General features: G+C 36.8%; 1 pseudogene; it reads left to right on the top strand.

Moving 5' to 3' along the window:
• Positions 1 to 6,773: 6,773 nt before the first annotated feature.
• On the top strand, positions 6,774 to 14,880 carry LOC125418561 (NAD(P)H-quinone oxidoreductase subunit 2 A, chloroplastic-like; annotated as a pseudogene).
• Positions 14,881 to 16,116: the final 1,236 nt, after the last annotated feature.

The following is a 16,116-nucleotide window of genomic DNA, read 5'->3' as shown; positions in this document are numbered from 1 at the left end:
AAGCTAAAACAACCAATTCTCTAATGGTGTTTTAGGTGTTCTCAAAGAACAAAGAGATAATTAATCTCACAAGTATTTTCTTAATCAAATCAAAGTTGTATTCTCATTGAAAAATAAGCCTTTAAATAGGCTACAAAGCCACGAAATAAAACCCTAAAAATAAAGAAAAACCAGCCACCACAAATAAAGAAACCTAGTTGGCTGAAACTATACTTCCTTTCCTAATCTAAGTTTGATTAATTAATTCCTTTATATTAAATTAGGAATTAATTAATTTACAATGGAAAGAATAAAATAAAAACATTCCTAAAGTTATTTTTCCAGAAAATAAATAAATAAAAGCCAAAAAGTAATGGTAGTTTCCTAAAACAAAAAGTAAAAGCAAATTAGGAAAATAAAAATGCTAGCCTTTTTTATCAAGTTGACTTTGATCAATCTTTGACCTCTTTGAGCTTCAAATCAGCTTCTAGATTCTTTTCAGGATGCCAAATAAGATGAATATGAAGTCCCACACGTTGCCCATGCTTGGAAAAATAAGAAAAGGCTAATACAGTAAAATACAGTAAAGCCAGCAAGCAATACAGCAAATTCGGCCAAATTGTTGATGCTGTCCGTACAAGGCCTTTTTTATTGCATTTGAGGCTGATTTAACTTGATTCCATGACCTCTTAGGCATATGTATTGAACCCATAAAGCATTGGAACCATTTCATGCTTCGCGTCACCCGGGTCCGTATCGGCTTCCACCACTTGGATGCTTCGAATAGGCTTTGTATCTTCAAGTATGGACAAGCTCTGTTGAGATTGATTACCCTCTATATAAATACTCCCAGGTTGCCCTTAAATCTCTTAATTTGAGCTCTTGTGATTTGCCTAGTCTTCATCCGTGTCGAGTCAGCACCCCAGCGGGTTATCGGTGGAGTGGGCTCGGGCGTAATCACATCATTCCCCTCCTCTTGAAAAGGATTTGTCCTCAAATCAAGATCATCACCTGCAGCAAAAGGAGTTAAATCAGCAACATTAAATGCAGCACTCATGTTATACTCACCCGGTAAATCAAGCTTGTAGGCATTCCTATTATTCGGCTCCAAAACTTGAAAATGTCCATCAATAGGCGGCATAAGCTTTGACTTTCTTTGTTTAGGAAACCTTTCCTTTCGTAAGTGCAACCAAACCAATTCTCTTGGGTCAAACACTATTACAACAAAATCTAGAAATACATGCTCATTATGGTAAAAATTACACTTTTTAAAGTTAGCAAACAATATTTCCCAAATTTTCAAATTGCCACTAAGTAAAGCTCTCAACAATGCAGATAAAGTTCTATGCAATAAAGACATCTTTAAATAAGTATCTTTAAAATTCATGGTCAGCAATGATTTTTTATTCATAATTACTTTATTAACATCACCAAAGCTAAGATAAAAATTTATATTCTTCCTTTCTTGTCTTCCTTTTCCTTTCTCACTCAATGCCATCTCACCTTCCTCACTCTTGGCTTTTGCACCAAAATTTTCACTCTTGGTTTTATTAAAATCTTTCCACACAACCTAAGTATTAGAAAACTTACCCTGGATAGCAAGCTTACCTTTTCCCTCTTGATTGGATGGTAGTCCACTTGGAATTTCATTTGGGAAGACATCTCCAAATTCTTTCAAAAGAGAAATCATTGAACTTGGCAATTCAAGTTCTTCAAAGTTAGTTTGATCATTAAAATAATTTTCTTTATAAATCATGACCAGAAAAGGTTTCTTATACTCAATAACCTTATTAATATCCCCTAAACTCAAATAAAAGTTGCTACTTGATCTTTCTTTTCTTTCTTTTTCTTTTTCCCCCTTGGATTGGTGCAAACCTTTGAATTTTCCTTCCTTCTCCAAGCTCTCGGGTTTGCCACTCTCTTTCCCCTCTCTTTTGATTTTTCCTTGATCTTTCTACTCAATATGAGTCTTAGAAACCTTACCTTAATCAACAACCTCATTCTTATCTTCTTGAAAGGATGGTGAAGCCGTTGGTGCCATACTTGGTTTTTCCTTAAGCTTTTCGGCTTCTCTCCTTTGTTGCATTTGTAATTGGTCTTTGTAAACCTGTGTAGGAGATAATGGTTCTAGCTTGACCTTCTTCCCTTTAAACCTGAAAACAATACTATTTTCTCGACCAAAATGAGTAGCATCTTTTTCAAATTGCCATGGCCTACCTAATAGTATATGTCCAGCAATCATGGGTACAATATCACATAAAACTACATCCTCATATCTACCTATATTAAATTTTACTTTGGCTTGTTTATTCACTTTTATTTCACCACCATCATTAAGCCATTGTAATCTATAAGGTTTTGGATGTTTAATAGTTATTAAGCCTAATTTATCAACTACAATGTTACTAATTACATTTGTACAACTTCCACTATCAATAATCATACTACAAATCTTACCTTGAATTTCACATTGGGTGTGGAAGATGTTCTTTCTTTGAATTTCATCCTAGTCTTTGTATGCAGCAAGTACTCTCCTAGAAAGCAAGTTTAATTCAGCATTGGATGCTTGCAAGGTTTCTGGTTCACCCTCCAAGTCCTCCTCCTCTTGCTTGGCTTCATCCTCACTTTCTTCACTTTCCGATTCTAGCTCGTCATTGCCCTTTAACACCATGATTCTTCTATTCGGGCATTGGCTATCAATGTGTCCTCCTCCCTGGCACTTAAAACACCCAACATCATGAGTTCTAGAAGGTTTAGGATCTAATTTTACCTCATTCTTTGGTGCTTGGACAGATTTGGTTCTAGTCTCTTTCCTTGGCCAGTTTGAACTTTCTTCTTTGACTTTCGGCTTTAGCTTGCTTTCATAGATGGGATTGTTCCTCCAGCCATTTCAATTGGACCTTCCATTGTTGGAAACACCTCCAAACCATGATCTTACACCCCTCCTCTTAAATTGGTGCTCAAGCTTAATGGCAACATGCAACATCTCCTCAAACTCCAAGTATTGTTGCAAATCTAGTTGGTTGGCTATCTCACGATTCAAACCACCAAGAAATCTTGCCATGGTTGCTTCTCTATCCTCATTCATGTTTAACCTCATCATGAGCATCTCCATCTCTTTGTAATAATCCTCCACGGACCTAGTTCCTTGAGATAAAGATTGAAGTCTTTGATGCAGCAACCTATGATAGTGTGATGGTACGAATCGCTTCCTCATGGCTCCTTTCATTTGTCGCCATGTAGTAATCAAGTCATCACCAACTCTCCTTCGGGTGTTTTTCTCATTGGTGCACCATTGGAGTGCATAATGTCCAAACTCCATTGCTGCCAATTTCACCTTCTTAGCCTCCGAATAATTATGGCGGTCAAATATCATCTCCATCTTTTCTTCCCACTCCAAATATGCTTCGGGGTCACTTTTTCCCATGAATGGTGGGATGTTGATCTTGATATTGCTAAGATTGTCATCTGTTTCTTCCCTCCTATATCTTCCATGGCCAGCTCTATTTTGGACAGCAAAAGTTTCGTCCATACCTTCCTCAAAGTCTCCATCAAATGGCTCCTCATCAAATTCCTCTCTCGGTCTCTCACGACCTCCTCGTCCTCGGCCTCGCCCTCCATGGAATTCTTGCCTATTTCTTGTATTCGGGATTCCTTGTGAGGCTTCTAGTCTTCCCACGCTTTGATTCACATGCTCAACTTGAGCACTAACCCGCTGTATTGATTCCAAAACAGCTCTCATGTCCACTTGGTCTCCACTCCCGGTAGCTCGGGCATCGCCATGGAATGCTACGGACTCCTCCTCATTGATCCTCAAAGGTGGATCTCCTCTCCTCATTCTTGATTCTGTCATGTTAGTATAATAATGCAATAAAAATAAAATAGGACCTTACAATTTCACTCCCTTACGTGTTTCACTCAAATGAGGACTTGTCACTCGTGTTTGCACACTAGTTTCGGCTTTTACCCTCTTTTAAGCTCACACACTCTTGCCTTTTTCCACTCAATGAATTATCTCAAAGTTCTAATTAAAACACCCAAAAACAGCAATTAGATCACTAGTATGTTTTAATTAAACTTATCAACAAAACAGTAGCAAAAAATAGGCAATACCGAAAGAGTCCAACAAATCCTAATTTTTTCGGCTTTCTAGATAAGAAAACACAAAATCATGGAAAAATGTTGGAATTTTTGAAAACTGAACCAGATGGTAGGAGATTATGAGTTCAAGAATAAAATTCCATGAAAAGAAATTCAAATACGAACAAGAATCAAATTGAACAAAAATATAGAATAGTTCTTGGTTGTTGTTCTTTATAATTCAAGTTTTGTATCAAATCCTTTAACTGATTTTAATCCAAATAATTTAAGCACCCAAAATCCAAATATCCAGCAGCAAAAATAATTTCCCATCAATTCAAATATTGAATAAATAAACAAAAACCCAGCAGCTCCAACAAATTCCCAGCAAACAAATCAAACTCCAACAAGCTGAAAAATATTTTTCTTCCTTTTTTTTTTTTTTTTATCCGGCTTTGCCTCTTCTTTTTTTTTTTTTTTTTTTTTTTCACTCACAGGACATAAACAACTGCAGTATCAAGAGTAAGTACCAAAATTGCAATTCCAAATCCAAAACAAACACCAAACCCGTGACCTCCAAATAAACAAAATGTGCAGTTTTTTTTTTTTTTTTAAATGTTGCTGCAAACTTCTTTTTTTTTTTTTTTCTTGTTTTCTTTTTTTTTTGAATATATGAATGAAAATATTTAAAACTAAAACAGCAAAAGAAAATCAACAAAAACCAAATTAACAAGAACAATGATAAAAGACAACCAACAAACTAGGAAACAAAAATACGATAAAACTAGGAAATCCTAAATCAACTAGGAATGAATTTTTATTTTTATTTTTTAAGATGCTGAACGTGTATAGGATGGATGCAACCTTAACCTAATGCTAAAATTGCAGAATAACACAAAAAAACAAATAAAGAAAATAAAGATAGATCAAACCTGAACAAAACTTAGCTCTGATACCAAATGATACGAACCTAGGACGACCTGCTCCTAAACCCGTATTATATTAGCCCGGATCTTAATTAAGTTCAAGTTCTAATGGAATGGACCTCAACCCCTAACCAACCTGTGGTTAGAAACCTTGGTATAATGTAGACGCCACAATAGGGGATGGAAAACCTATTGATAAGTCAAGCTAAAACAACCAATTCTCTAATGGTGTTTTAGGTGTTCTCAAAGAACAAAGAGATAATTAATCTCACAAGTATTTTCTTAATCAAATCAAAGTTGTATTCTCATTGAAAAATAAGCCTTTAAATAGGCTACAAAGCCACGAAATAAAACCCTAAAAATAAAGAAAAACCAGCCACCACAAATAAAGAAACCTAGTTGGCCGAAACTATACTTCCTTTCCTAATCTAAGTTTGATTAATTAATTCTTTTATATTAAATTAGGAATTAATTAATTTACAATGGAAAGAATAAAATAAAAACCTTACTAAAGTTATTTGTCCAGAAAATAAATAAATAAAAGCCAAAAAGTAATGGTAGTTTCCTAAAACAAAAAGTAAACACAAATTAGGAAACTAAAAATGCTAGCCTTTTTTATCAAGTGGACTTTGATCAATATTTGACCTCTTTGAGCTTCAAATAAGCTGAGTATGAAGTCCCACACGTTGCCCATGCTTGGAAAAATAAGAAAAGGCTAATACAGTAAAATACAGTAAAGCCAGCAAGCAATACAACAAATTCGGCCAAATTGTTGATGCTGTCCGTACAAGCCCTTTTTGATTGCATTTGAGGCTGCTTTAACTTGATTCCATGACCTCTTAGGCATATGTATTGAACCCATAAATTGTTGGGGTGAGAAGGTTATGACCAAGAGCAAGCTAGCTTGAAGTGTTAGCAACAAGCACGCTTTTGGTGATGCTCTTGGGAATGGTTGTGTGTGAGTTGTGTTTTTAGGTTTTGGTTATGGTGTTTTCTGGTTTTTAGGGTTCCTAGAGTGTTCTAAGGTGTTTAAGAAGAGATGAGAAGAAGGGGACCACGTTGGTTTTGAAAAATGAGGCTTCGATCTATAGCCATTTCATTCATTTTACTATATAAGCTTGAAATTACAACTAGTTCACACATGCCAAGCATGTGAGCTTACAAAATGAGTAAAGTATTTGAAATTTAAAAAATAAAATGGTCAACACCTAACTTTTCATACACAAAAGAGTCAAAAACCAGCTGCAACATGTCTATTCCAAATATAGTAAAAACTGGCACATGGTTTTGAACTAAGTTCCTATTGTTTAACTAGTTTGGGTAAACAACCAAACTAGCTTCACCTACTTAGTTCCCCTTTGTATCTGCTTATGAAACTTGGTTTGAAGTATCCTTGGTCATCAATAAATATTGTTCCAAGATCTAGGAAAGTTCTGGCAGAGGTAAATAGAGCTTTTGCACATTTTCATTAATCCATGAACAGGATCTATATAGACACATAGACCCATGGATCCATACATCTCAATCGAAAAAGAATCAATAGAAAAACAAAGAATCAGAATTGATCGATATATTTCTCGAAACAAACGAAAAGGAAATGAGAGATGAAACATAAATCATGGATCAACTATGCCCTCTCGGGGACTTTTTTAAGAATAAGAAAGAGGAATCTCATGTAAATACCATGGAATAAGGTTTGATCCTATTCATGGGGATTCCGTAAAAATTCCATTTTAAAAAGTTTGAAACAATTGGGATTTTTTGGAGATTGGATGCAATTACTAATTCATGATCTGGCATGTACAGAATGAAAACCTCATTCTCGATTCTATGAGAATTTTTATGAAAGCCTTTCGTTTGCTTCTCTGTGATGGAAGTTTTATTTTCCCAGAATGTATCCTAATTTTTGGCCTAATTCTTCTTCTGATGATCGATTTAACCTCTGATAAAAAAGATATACCTTGGTTAGTAATGAGCATAACGGCCCTATTGTTCCGATGGAGAAAAGAACCTATGATTAACTTTTTGGGAAATTTCTAAACAAACAGTTTCAACGAAATCTTTCAATTTCTTATTTTACTATGTTCAACTTTATGTATTCCTCTATCCGTAGCATACATTGAATGTACAGAAATGGCTATGACAGAGTTTCTATTATTCGTATTAATAGCTACTTTAGGAGGAATGTTTTTATGCGATGCTAACGATTTAGTAACTATCTTTGTAGCTCTAAAATGTTTCAGTTTATGCTTCTACCTATTATTTGGATATACCAAGAAAGATGTATAGTCTCATGAGGCTACTACGAAATATTTACTCCAGGGTGGGGCAAGCTTTTCTATTCTGGTTCATGGTTTCTCTTGGCTATATGGTTCATCTGAGGGAGAGATCCAGCTTTAAGAAATAGTGAATGATGTTATCAATACATAAATCTATAACTCCCTAGGATTTTCAATTTCACTTACATTCACCTTCATAGGAATTGGTTTCAAGCTTTTCTCAGCCCCTTCTCATCAATGGACTCCTAACATATACGAAGGAGTGCGGTTCGTTCGATAAATTCCTACCTCTCTATCTATCCCTGTGATGTTTGGATTTTTCAAAACTCCATGGACATGCAGAAGAGAAATGCTATCCCCACTCGGACCAAGACATAACTTTTACTTATTCAAATAACAATTAAGGTGAAGTAGGGTTAGGAACAATGAATCTCTTTATCATAAAGAGATTCATTTTGCAAGTTCGTTATTATGGGTAGTTCCTACAAAGGATCGGACTAATGATGTATACAATACTTGAATTCTTGATGTAGATGCTACGTAGTTGGTTCTCATCCTTCAAAGACTACGAGTGTAATAGGAGCATCCGTCGACAAAATGATCACCCTAAGATGAGTTCTTCTTTCTTTTATCACTTAGGAGCCGTGTGAGATGAAAGTCTCATGGAAGATTTTAAATGAGAGAAAGAAGTGAGGAATCCTTTTTTTGACTCTGGCTCTCGCACTCCAGTTGTGGCTTTTCTTTTTGTTAGTTCAAAAATAGCTGGTTCAGCTTCAACCATTCGAAATTTTGATATTCCTTTTTATTTCTCATCAAACGAATGACATCTTCTTCTAGAAATCCTAGCTATTCTTAGCATGATATTGGGGAATCTCATTGCTATTACTCAAACAAGCATGAAACATATGCTTGCGTATTGGTCCATAGGTCAAATTGGATATGTAATTATTGTTGGGGTGAGAAGGTTATGACCAAGAGCAAGCTAGCTTGAAGTGTTAGCAACAAGCAAGCTTTTGGTGATGCTCTTAGGAATGGTTGTGTGTGAGTTGTGTTTTTAGGTTTTGGTTATGGTGTTTTCTAGTTTTTAGGGTTCCTAAAGTGTTCTAAGGTGTTGAAGAAGAGATAAGAAGAAGAGGAACACGTTAGCTTTTGAAAATAAGGCTTGGATGTGTAGCCATTTCATTCATTTTACAATATAAGCTTGAAATTACAACTAGTTCACACATGCCAAGCATGTGAGCTTACAAAATGAGTAAAGTATTTGAAATTTAAAAAGTAAAATGGTCAACACCTAACTTTTCATACACAAAAGAGTCAAAAACCAGCTGCAACATGTCTATTCCAAATATAGTAAAAAGTGGCACATGGTTTGAACTAAGTTCCTATTGTTTAACTAGTTTGGGTAAACAACCAAACTAGCTTCACCTACTTAGTTCCCCTTTGTATCTGCTTATGAAACTTGGTTTGAAGCATCCTTGGTCATCAATAAATATTGTTCCAAGAGCTAGGAAAGTTCTGGAACCGGATCATGGGCCAAATAGCTCCAAAGCTGACCCATACTCTGCATACTGGGCCCATCAGATACAGCAATCTGTTTGGAATAGAAAATGGACTTTCCCATGTCATTTGGACCTGAAAGTTGAACCATAGTCTTCTATATATGTCTGTAGACATCCCTCAAAATTTCAGCCCAAAACTCCATTTGCAACCTGAGATGTAAGATAAATAGTGGAACTATGTTGCTGGAAATTATGAATCCAGCACAATAGGCATTTTAAGCATAACATTCCTACTCTTTTGTGCATAATTTTGCCTATACTTTTGCATACATAACTTAGGCACAAAACATTATCAAAATATACCTTGCATCAATTAAAAACATACAAAAAAATATAAACTCATAAAAGGAAAGGATTTGATACCAAGGTGTGCATGCTAGCCGATGACATGCACCATCAAGTGGCAAAATTGCCACACTTCAACACTCCTCCTTGGCAATTTTGTATGAGACGTTGAGAAGTCCTCTCAATATCTCAAATCTCTTCTTTCCCAATGGCTTGGTGAAGATATCCGCCAAGTTCTCCTCGGAAGTCACATACTCCAACTTCACTTCACCACTTGCTTCAAATTCCCTTAAGGAATGATACTTGACCGGTATATGCTTGGTCCTCCCATGTTGGACTGGATTTTGTGCAATTGCTATTGCTGAAGTTATGTCACACAATATTACCATGGCTTCCTCTTGCTTCAAGCTCAAGTCCTCCAATAATTTCCTAAGCCAAACACCTTGATTAGCACAACTTGAGCAAGCAATATACTCGGCTTCCGCGGTGCTTTGTGCAACGGTTTGTTGCTTCTTGGAATTCCATGAGCCCGATGTGCTCTTGCTATCATCCAAAGAACCAGCCCAATCACTATCACTATAACCAAGCAAAGCTTCATTCATGCCATCCTTGTACCATATAACAAAATCACTAGTACCTTTCAAATACCTTAGGATTCTTTTTGCACAACTAAGATGATTTTGTGATGGACTATGCATAAATCTAGACAAAACAGCCACACTAAACATGATATCCGGTCTAGTAGAGTATACATATAAAAGGCTACCAATTAAACTTCTATAGATGGAAGGATTTACTTTTGGAGAATCATCATCCTTCACCAACTTAGTGCCTTCATTCATAGGTATGGCAACGCTATTACAATCTTCCACATAGCTTTCACATAGCTTTCTTGAGATATGAAGATGCCCTTGGATGATTGGACAACTTCAATTCCAAGAAAGTATTTCATCACTCCAAGGCTAGACATCTCAAAGTTCAATTCTAGCTCACTTTTGAAATTGCTCACTTCTTTCTCATTACCACCGGTCACTAGGAGGTCATCAACATAAAGAGACACCAACACCATGCAACCATGAGTCCTAATATACAATGTAGGCTCATTAGGACTCCTCCTAAATCCATGCTTTGTCAAAAAACCATCTATCTTGGCATACCATGCCCTAGGAGCTTGTTTAAGGCCATACAAGGCCTTGTGTAGCTTGTATACCTTCTCTTCACTTCCTTTCTTCACAAAACCTTCGGGTTGCATAACATAGACCTCTTCCTTCAATATTCCATTCAAGAAGGCTGACTTCACATCAAGGTGATATACTTTCCAAGACTTTTGTGCCGAAATTGCAAGGAGAAGTCTTATGGTTTCCATCCTTGCAACCGGTGCAAAAGTCTCTCCATAATCCACACCGGCTTGTTGTGCATATCCTTTGACAACAAGCCTTGCCTTGTGCTTATTTATGGACCCATCCAGATTGTACTTGGTCCTAAAGATCCACTTCACCCCAATAGCATTCTTTCCCTTCGGTTTTGTTACCAAGCTCCAAGTGTCATTCTTGTTTATCACATCAATTTCATCTTGCGTGGCTTATCTCCACTTTTTTCTTGCTATAGCCTCATGGACATTGATTGGATCACTCAATGCCACATTACACCTTTCATAAATCTCATTAAGAGGTCTTGTGCCTCTCACACCATCACCAATCTCCAAATCAGCCTCTATGGAGATTTCTAGCTCATTCTCATTATATTCATCATCATGGGCAGCACCTTCATGATTTCCTTGTTCCTCATCGTTATCATGAGCTTCAAGGTGATTGTCTTCATCCATACTAGCCAACTCCTCCTTACTACAAACCCATTTAGCTTCCTCATCAACTTTCACATCTCTACTTATCACAAGTTTCTTGGTTTCCAAGTTATACACTCTATATCCCTTGGTCACATCACTATAGCCAACCAAAACACCAACTTGTGATCTTTCATCAAGCTTTCCTCTCTTCTCTTGTGGTACTAGGATGTAACAAATGCTTCCAAATACCCTTAGATGATCAAGAGAAGGCTTATATCCAAACCAAAGCTCAAATGGGGTTTTACTCCTCAAAGACTTTGAGTAAAGCCTATTTTGGATGTAGATGGATGTATTCACTCCTTCGGCCCAAAACTTCTTTGGCAAGCCACTTTCAAACAACAAACAACTAGCCATCTCCATGATGGTACGGTTCTTCCTTTCACATACACCATTTTGTTGTGGTGTGTATGGTGTAGTGAATTGATGAACTATACCATGATCCTTACAAAGTTGTTTGAAAGCCTCACTTGTGTATTCTCCACCATTGTCCGTCCTTAACACCTTTATAGTGCAACCGGATTGATTTTGCACTAACTTCATAAATTCTACAAACTTCTCCAAAGCTTGTGATTTTCTTTCAAGGAAATACACCCAACACATTCTTGAGTAATCATCAATGAAAGTTATGAAATACTTGCTGCCATTTAAGGATGGAACACTCATAGGACCACAAATATCCGAATGTATAAGTCCTAGCTTCTCCTTTGATCTCCAAGAACAAGATTGAAATGCTAGCCTAGTATGCTTTCCTTTTTGACACACTTCACACACATGTTCTTGCTTCTCCACCAATGGCATGTCTCTAATAAGTTCATGTGTGCCTACCAATGACTTAAAGCTAGCATGGCCTAGTCTTTTATGCCAAAGTTGAGAGGTGTTCTCAACTTTGGTGTTCAATGCAACCGATGCACCATTTTCATCCATATTCAACCTAAAATTCTTGTTCTTCATTCCAACACACATTAATTCATTTCCATGTGGATCAACTATAGTGCATGTCATGTTTGAGAAGTGTAATGCATATTTGTTCTCAAGCATTTGACCTACACTAAGTAAGTTCTCACATAAAGAAGGTACATAGAGAACATCATGGATAGTTTTGATACCTTTGGTGGTGTGTATCACCACATCTCCTTTGCCTTTCACTTCCATCAGGGCTCCATTTCCAATTTTGACTTTGTTGTGGCTGCTCCTATCCAAGTTTGTGAACCACTCATGCTTGTGAGACATATGGTGTGTTGCTCCACTATCAATGATCCATCCATCATCATTCTTGATGCTACTAAAACAAGTAGCAACAAACAACTCTTCGGATTCACTATCACTTGCATTATCTTTAGCAACATTTGCTTGTTGCTTATCTTTCTTGGTTGCCTTGCATACTCTCTCCACATGACCCTTTTGTTGGCATTTATGGCAAAATGCATCCGGCCTCCACCAACACCTTATTGGATGATGACCTTTCTTCTTGCAATGGTGACAAGGTTCATAGGACTTCCTCTCGGGTTTGCTAGCTTCACCTTTCTCCTTTATGACCTTAAGCTTGTTCTTCTTTTGATTTTGTGTCTTTTGATGTTGTTTAGACACAAATGCAGCCTCCATTGATTCTTCATGTCTAATCCTCCTCCTTTGCTCCGTAGCTTGCAAGGCATTCACCAACTCGGTCAAGGAAATTTCATTTAGGTTCCTTGACTCCTCCAATGAAGATATCTTAGCTTCAAACCTCTCGGGCAAGGAGACCAACACCTTCTCCACAATCCTTTGGTCACTTAATCTTTCACCTAGCACCCTAATTTGATTCACCACATTAAGAAGCCTTGTGGTGAACTCCTTAACCGTTTCTTTGTCTTTCATCTTGATAGTCTCAAACTCTCTCCTTAGGTTAAGGATTTGCATTTGCCTTGTCCTTGCACTCCCTTGGAACTCATCTTGAAGTTTGTCCCAAGCTTCTTTGGCACTCTCACATGCCATTATCCTTGTGAAAATGGTATCACTAATACAAGAATGAATGGCGGTGAGAGCCTTGAAACCTTTAGCCAATTCCTCCTCATGGTGCTTGATTTGGTTGAGCGTTGCCCCTTGTCTCAAAGGCTCGGGTTCTTGGGGATTTATGGTGACCTCCCAAAGACCATAAGCCTTCAAGTAGGCTTGCATCTTAATACTCCAAATGTTGTAGTTCTCCCCATTGAAGATAGGAGGAGAAGGAGTTGAAAAACTTGAAGAAGCCATGTGAATGTTGCTTTCTAGTATGAAGGAATATGAAAAATATATTTGTGCTTTCAAGTATCTCTTCACTCTCAAGGAACGAACCAGCCCAAAAACCTCACAAATCTCACAAAAATGTGCCTTGCTCTGATACCACTTTGTTGGGGTGAGAAGGTTATGACCAAGAGCAAGCTAGCTTGAAGTGTTAGCAACAAGCAAGCTTTTGGTGATGCTCTTGGGAATGGTTGTGTGTGAGTTGTGTTTTTAGGTTTTGGTTATGGTGTTTTCTGGTTTTTAGGGTTCCTAAAGTATTCTAAGGTGTTGAAGAAGAGATAAGAAGAAGAGGAACACGTTGGCTTTTGAAAATAAGGCTTGGATGTGTAGCCATTTCATTCATTTTACAATATAAGCTTGAAATTACAACTAATTCACACATGCCAAGCATGTGAGCTTACAAAATGAGTAAAGTATTTGAAATTTAAAAAGTAAAATGGTCAACACCTAACTTTTCATACACAAAAGAGTCAAAAACCAGCTGCAACATGTCTATTCCAAATATAGTAAAAAGTGGCACATGGTTTTAACTAAGTTCCTATTGTTTAACTAGTTTGGGTAAACAACCAAACTAGCTTCACCTACTTAGTTCCCCTTTGTATCTGCTTATGAAACTTGGTTTGAAGCATCCTTGGTCATCAATAAATATTGTTCCAAGAGCTAGGAAAGTTCTGGAACCGGATCATGGGCCAAACAGCTCCAAAGCTGACCCATACTCTGCATACTGGGCCCATCAGGTACAGCAATCTGTTTGGAATAGAAAATGGACTTTCCCATGTCATTTGGACCTGAAATTTGAACCATAGTCTTCTATATATGTCTGTAGACATCGCTAAACATTTCAGCCCAAAACTCCATTTGCAACCTAAGATATAAGATAAATAGTGGAACTATGTTGCTGGAAATTATGAATCCAGCACCATAGGCATTTCAAGCATAACATTCCTACTCTTTTGTGCATAATTTTGCCTATACTTTTGCATACATAACTTAGGCACAAAACATTATCAAAATATACCTTGCATCAATTAAAAACATACAAAAAAATATAAACTCATAAAAGGAAAGGATTTGATACCAAGGTATGCATGCTAGCCGATGACATGCACCATCAAGTGGCAAAATTGCCACACTTCAACAATTATTGGAATAATTGTTGGAGACTCAAATGGTGGATATGCAAATATGATCACTTATATGCTGTTCTATATCTCCATGAATCTAAGAACTTTTGCTTATAGTGTATCATTTGGTCTATGTACCGGAACTAATAACATTCAAGATTATGCAGGATTATTCACGAAAGATCCTTTTTTGGCTCTCTCTTTAGCCCTATGTCTCTTATCCTTAGGAGGTCTTCCTCCACTAGCAGGTTTTTTGGGAAAACTGCATTTATTCTGGTGTGGATGGCAGGCAGGCCTATATTTCTTGGTTTCAATAGGACTCCTTACGAGCATTGTTTCTATCTACTATTATCTAAAATAATCAAGTTATTAATGACTGGACGAAACCAAGAAATAACCCCTCACATGCAAAATTATAGAAGATCCCCTTTAAGATCAAACAATTCCATCGAATTAAGTATGATTGTATGTGTGATAGCACAAACTATACCAGGAATATCAATGAGCCCGTTTATTGAAATTGCTTAGGATACCCTTTTTTAGCTTCTAGAATCTATTTCTTAGTTCGAGGTCCCTCTTACTAACAGGAATCAAAGAATTAGTAGATCTGTTCCGCCTAAAATGGGAATAGGCTAGGGTTATGAACTTGTAATCTATAATTTGATGATCGAGTCAATTCCATGATTATAAGTTCATTCCATACCAGACAAGACCGGAATAGGGTTATATACATTATAATTATTAGAAGAGGTCATTCGTACATATCTAAATAGATACTATGTTTCCATATGGATCCCTATGTCATTACATCCCATTTAGGGTTAGGAATAGGCATAATCGGACTTGCTTTTTACATATCTCTCATTATTTGGGACCCTATTCTCCTCACCTCTTTAGGCTTCTATTGAATCTAGAAATAGGTTTGATTGTCCATCTTTTTGATATAATATATAAATATAAGATAAGGCACCCTCAGGATAATTCAAATCGAAGCAATTGGATGTCCGAGTCATGCCTATATGACATAACTGATCAGTATAAATACCCTAACACTCCAACTTTATCATATATTCCATACATCACACTCGAGAGATATCATATTCATGGAATATGATTCACTTTCAAGATGGCTTGGTGGTAAAATGGTAGACACATGAGACTCAAAATCTCGTATTAAAAAGCGTGGAGGTTTGAGTCCTCTTAAAGGCATAAAATTGAATTTTAAGAATGCTTAATGAATTGGAATAAGCTCGGCAGCGAATCAACAAATCTTGGTGATCTTCTCTATCTAATGAATGGGGATTCCACTTTGAAACCATCTGTCCTGCACCCACCGCACCTCCCGAGTATATGCTTCAACAGGAATCACACAAAGGTAGATTGATACAATAGAAACCTCTGGTAAAATGCCCCCCTATAACCCAGCAAATAAAGTACATTGCATAGTCCGTTTTGGGGATTGGTGACTTACCCATTCAGTGACTTTGGTCCTAGACATTCCCAAAATGGATACTACCCATTTGGGTGAATTCAATAATAGATGCCTATTGGTATTCCAGCCTTCCTTCTCCTTTCAGGGCTTATCCAAAAGAGAATCCAGTACTTCTTGGTCATGAATATCTAAATAGGATGAACCGCTCTGTGGATTGCTTCAAAACAATTAGAATTAGTTGATCAACTAGAATGTGTATTATCCATATAGGGGTTAATGGAGAAGATTTGTTGACCTGAGACGAAGAGAAATGTCTATCTATCTTATTTAGTTATTCAGTTAAACCA

Source organism: Ziziphus jujuba, chromosome 11 (assembly GCF_031755915.1).
Source record: "Ziziphus jujuba cultivar Dongzao chromosome 11, ASM3175591v1".
Lineage (NCBI taxonomy): Eukaryota > Viridiplantae > Streptophyta > Magnoliopsida > Rosales > Rhamnaceae > Ziziphus > Ziziphus jujuba.
The sequence above is the reverse complement of the archived record's forward strand: the minus strand, read 5'-3'. Positions and strand labels throughout refer to the sequence as shown.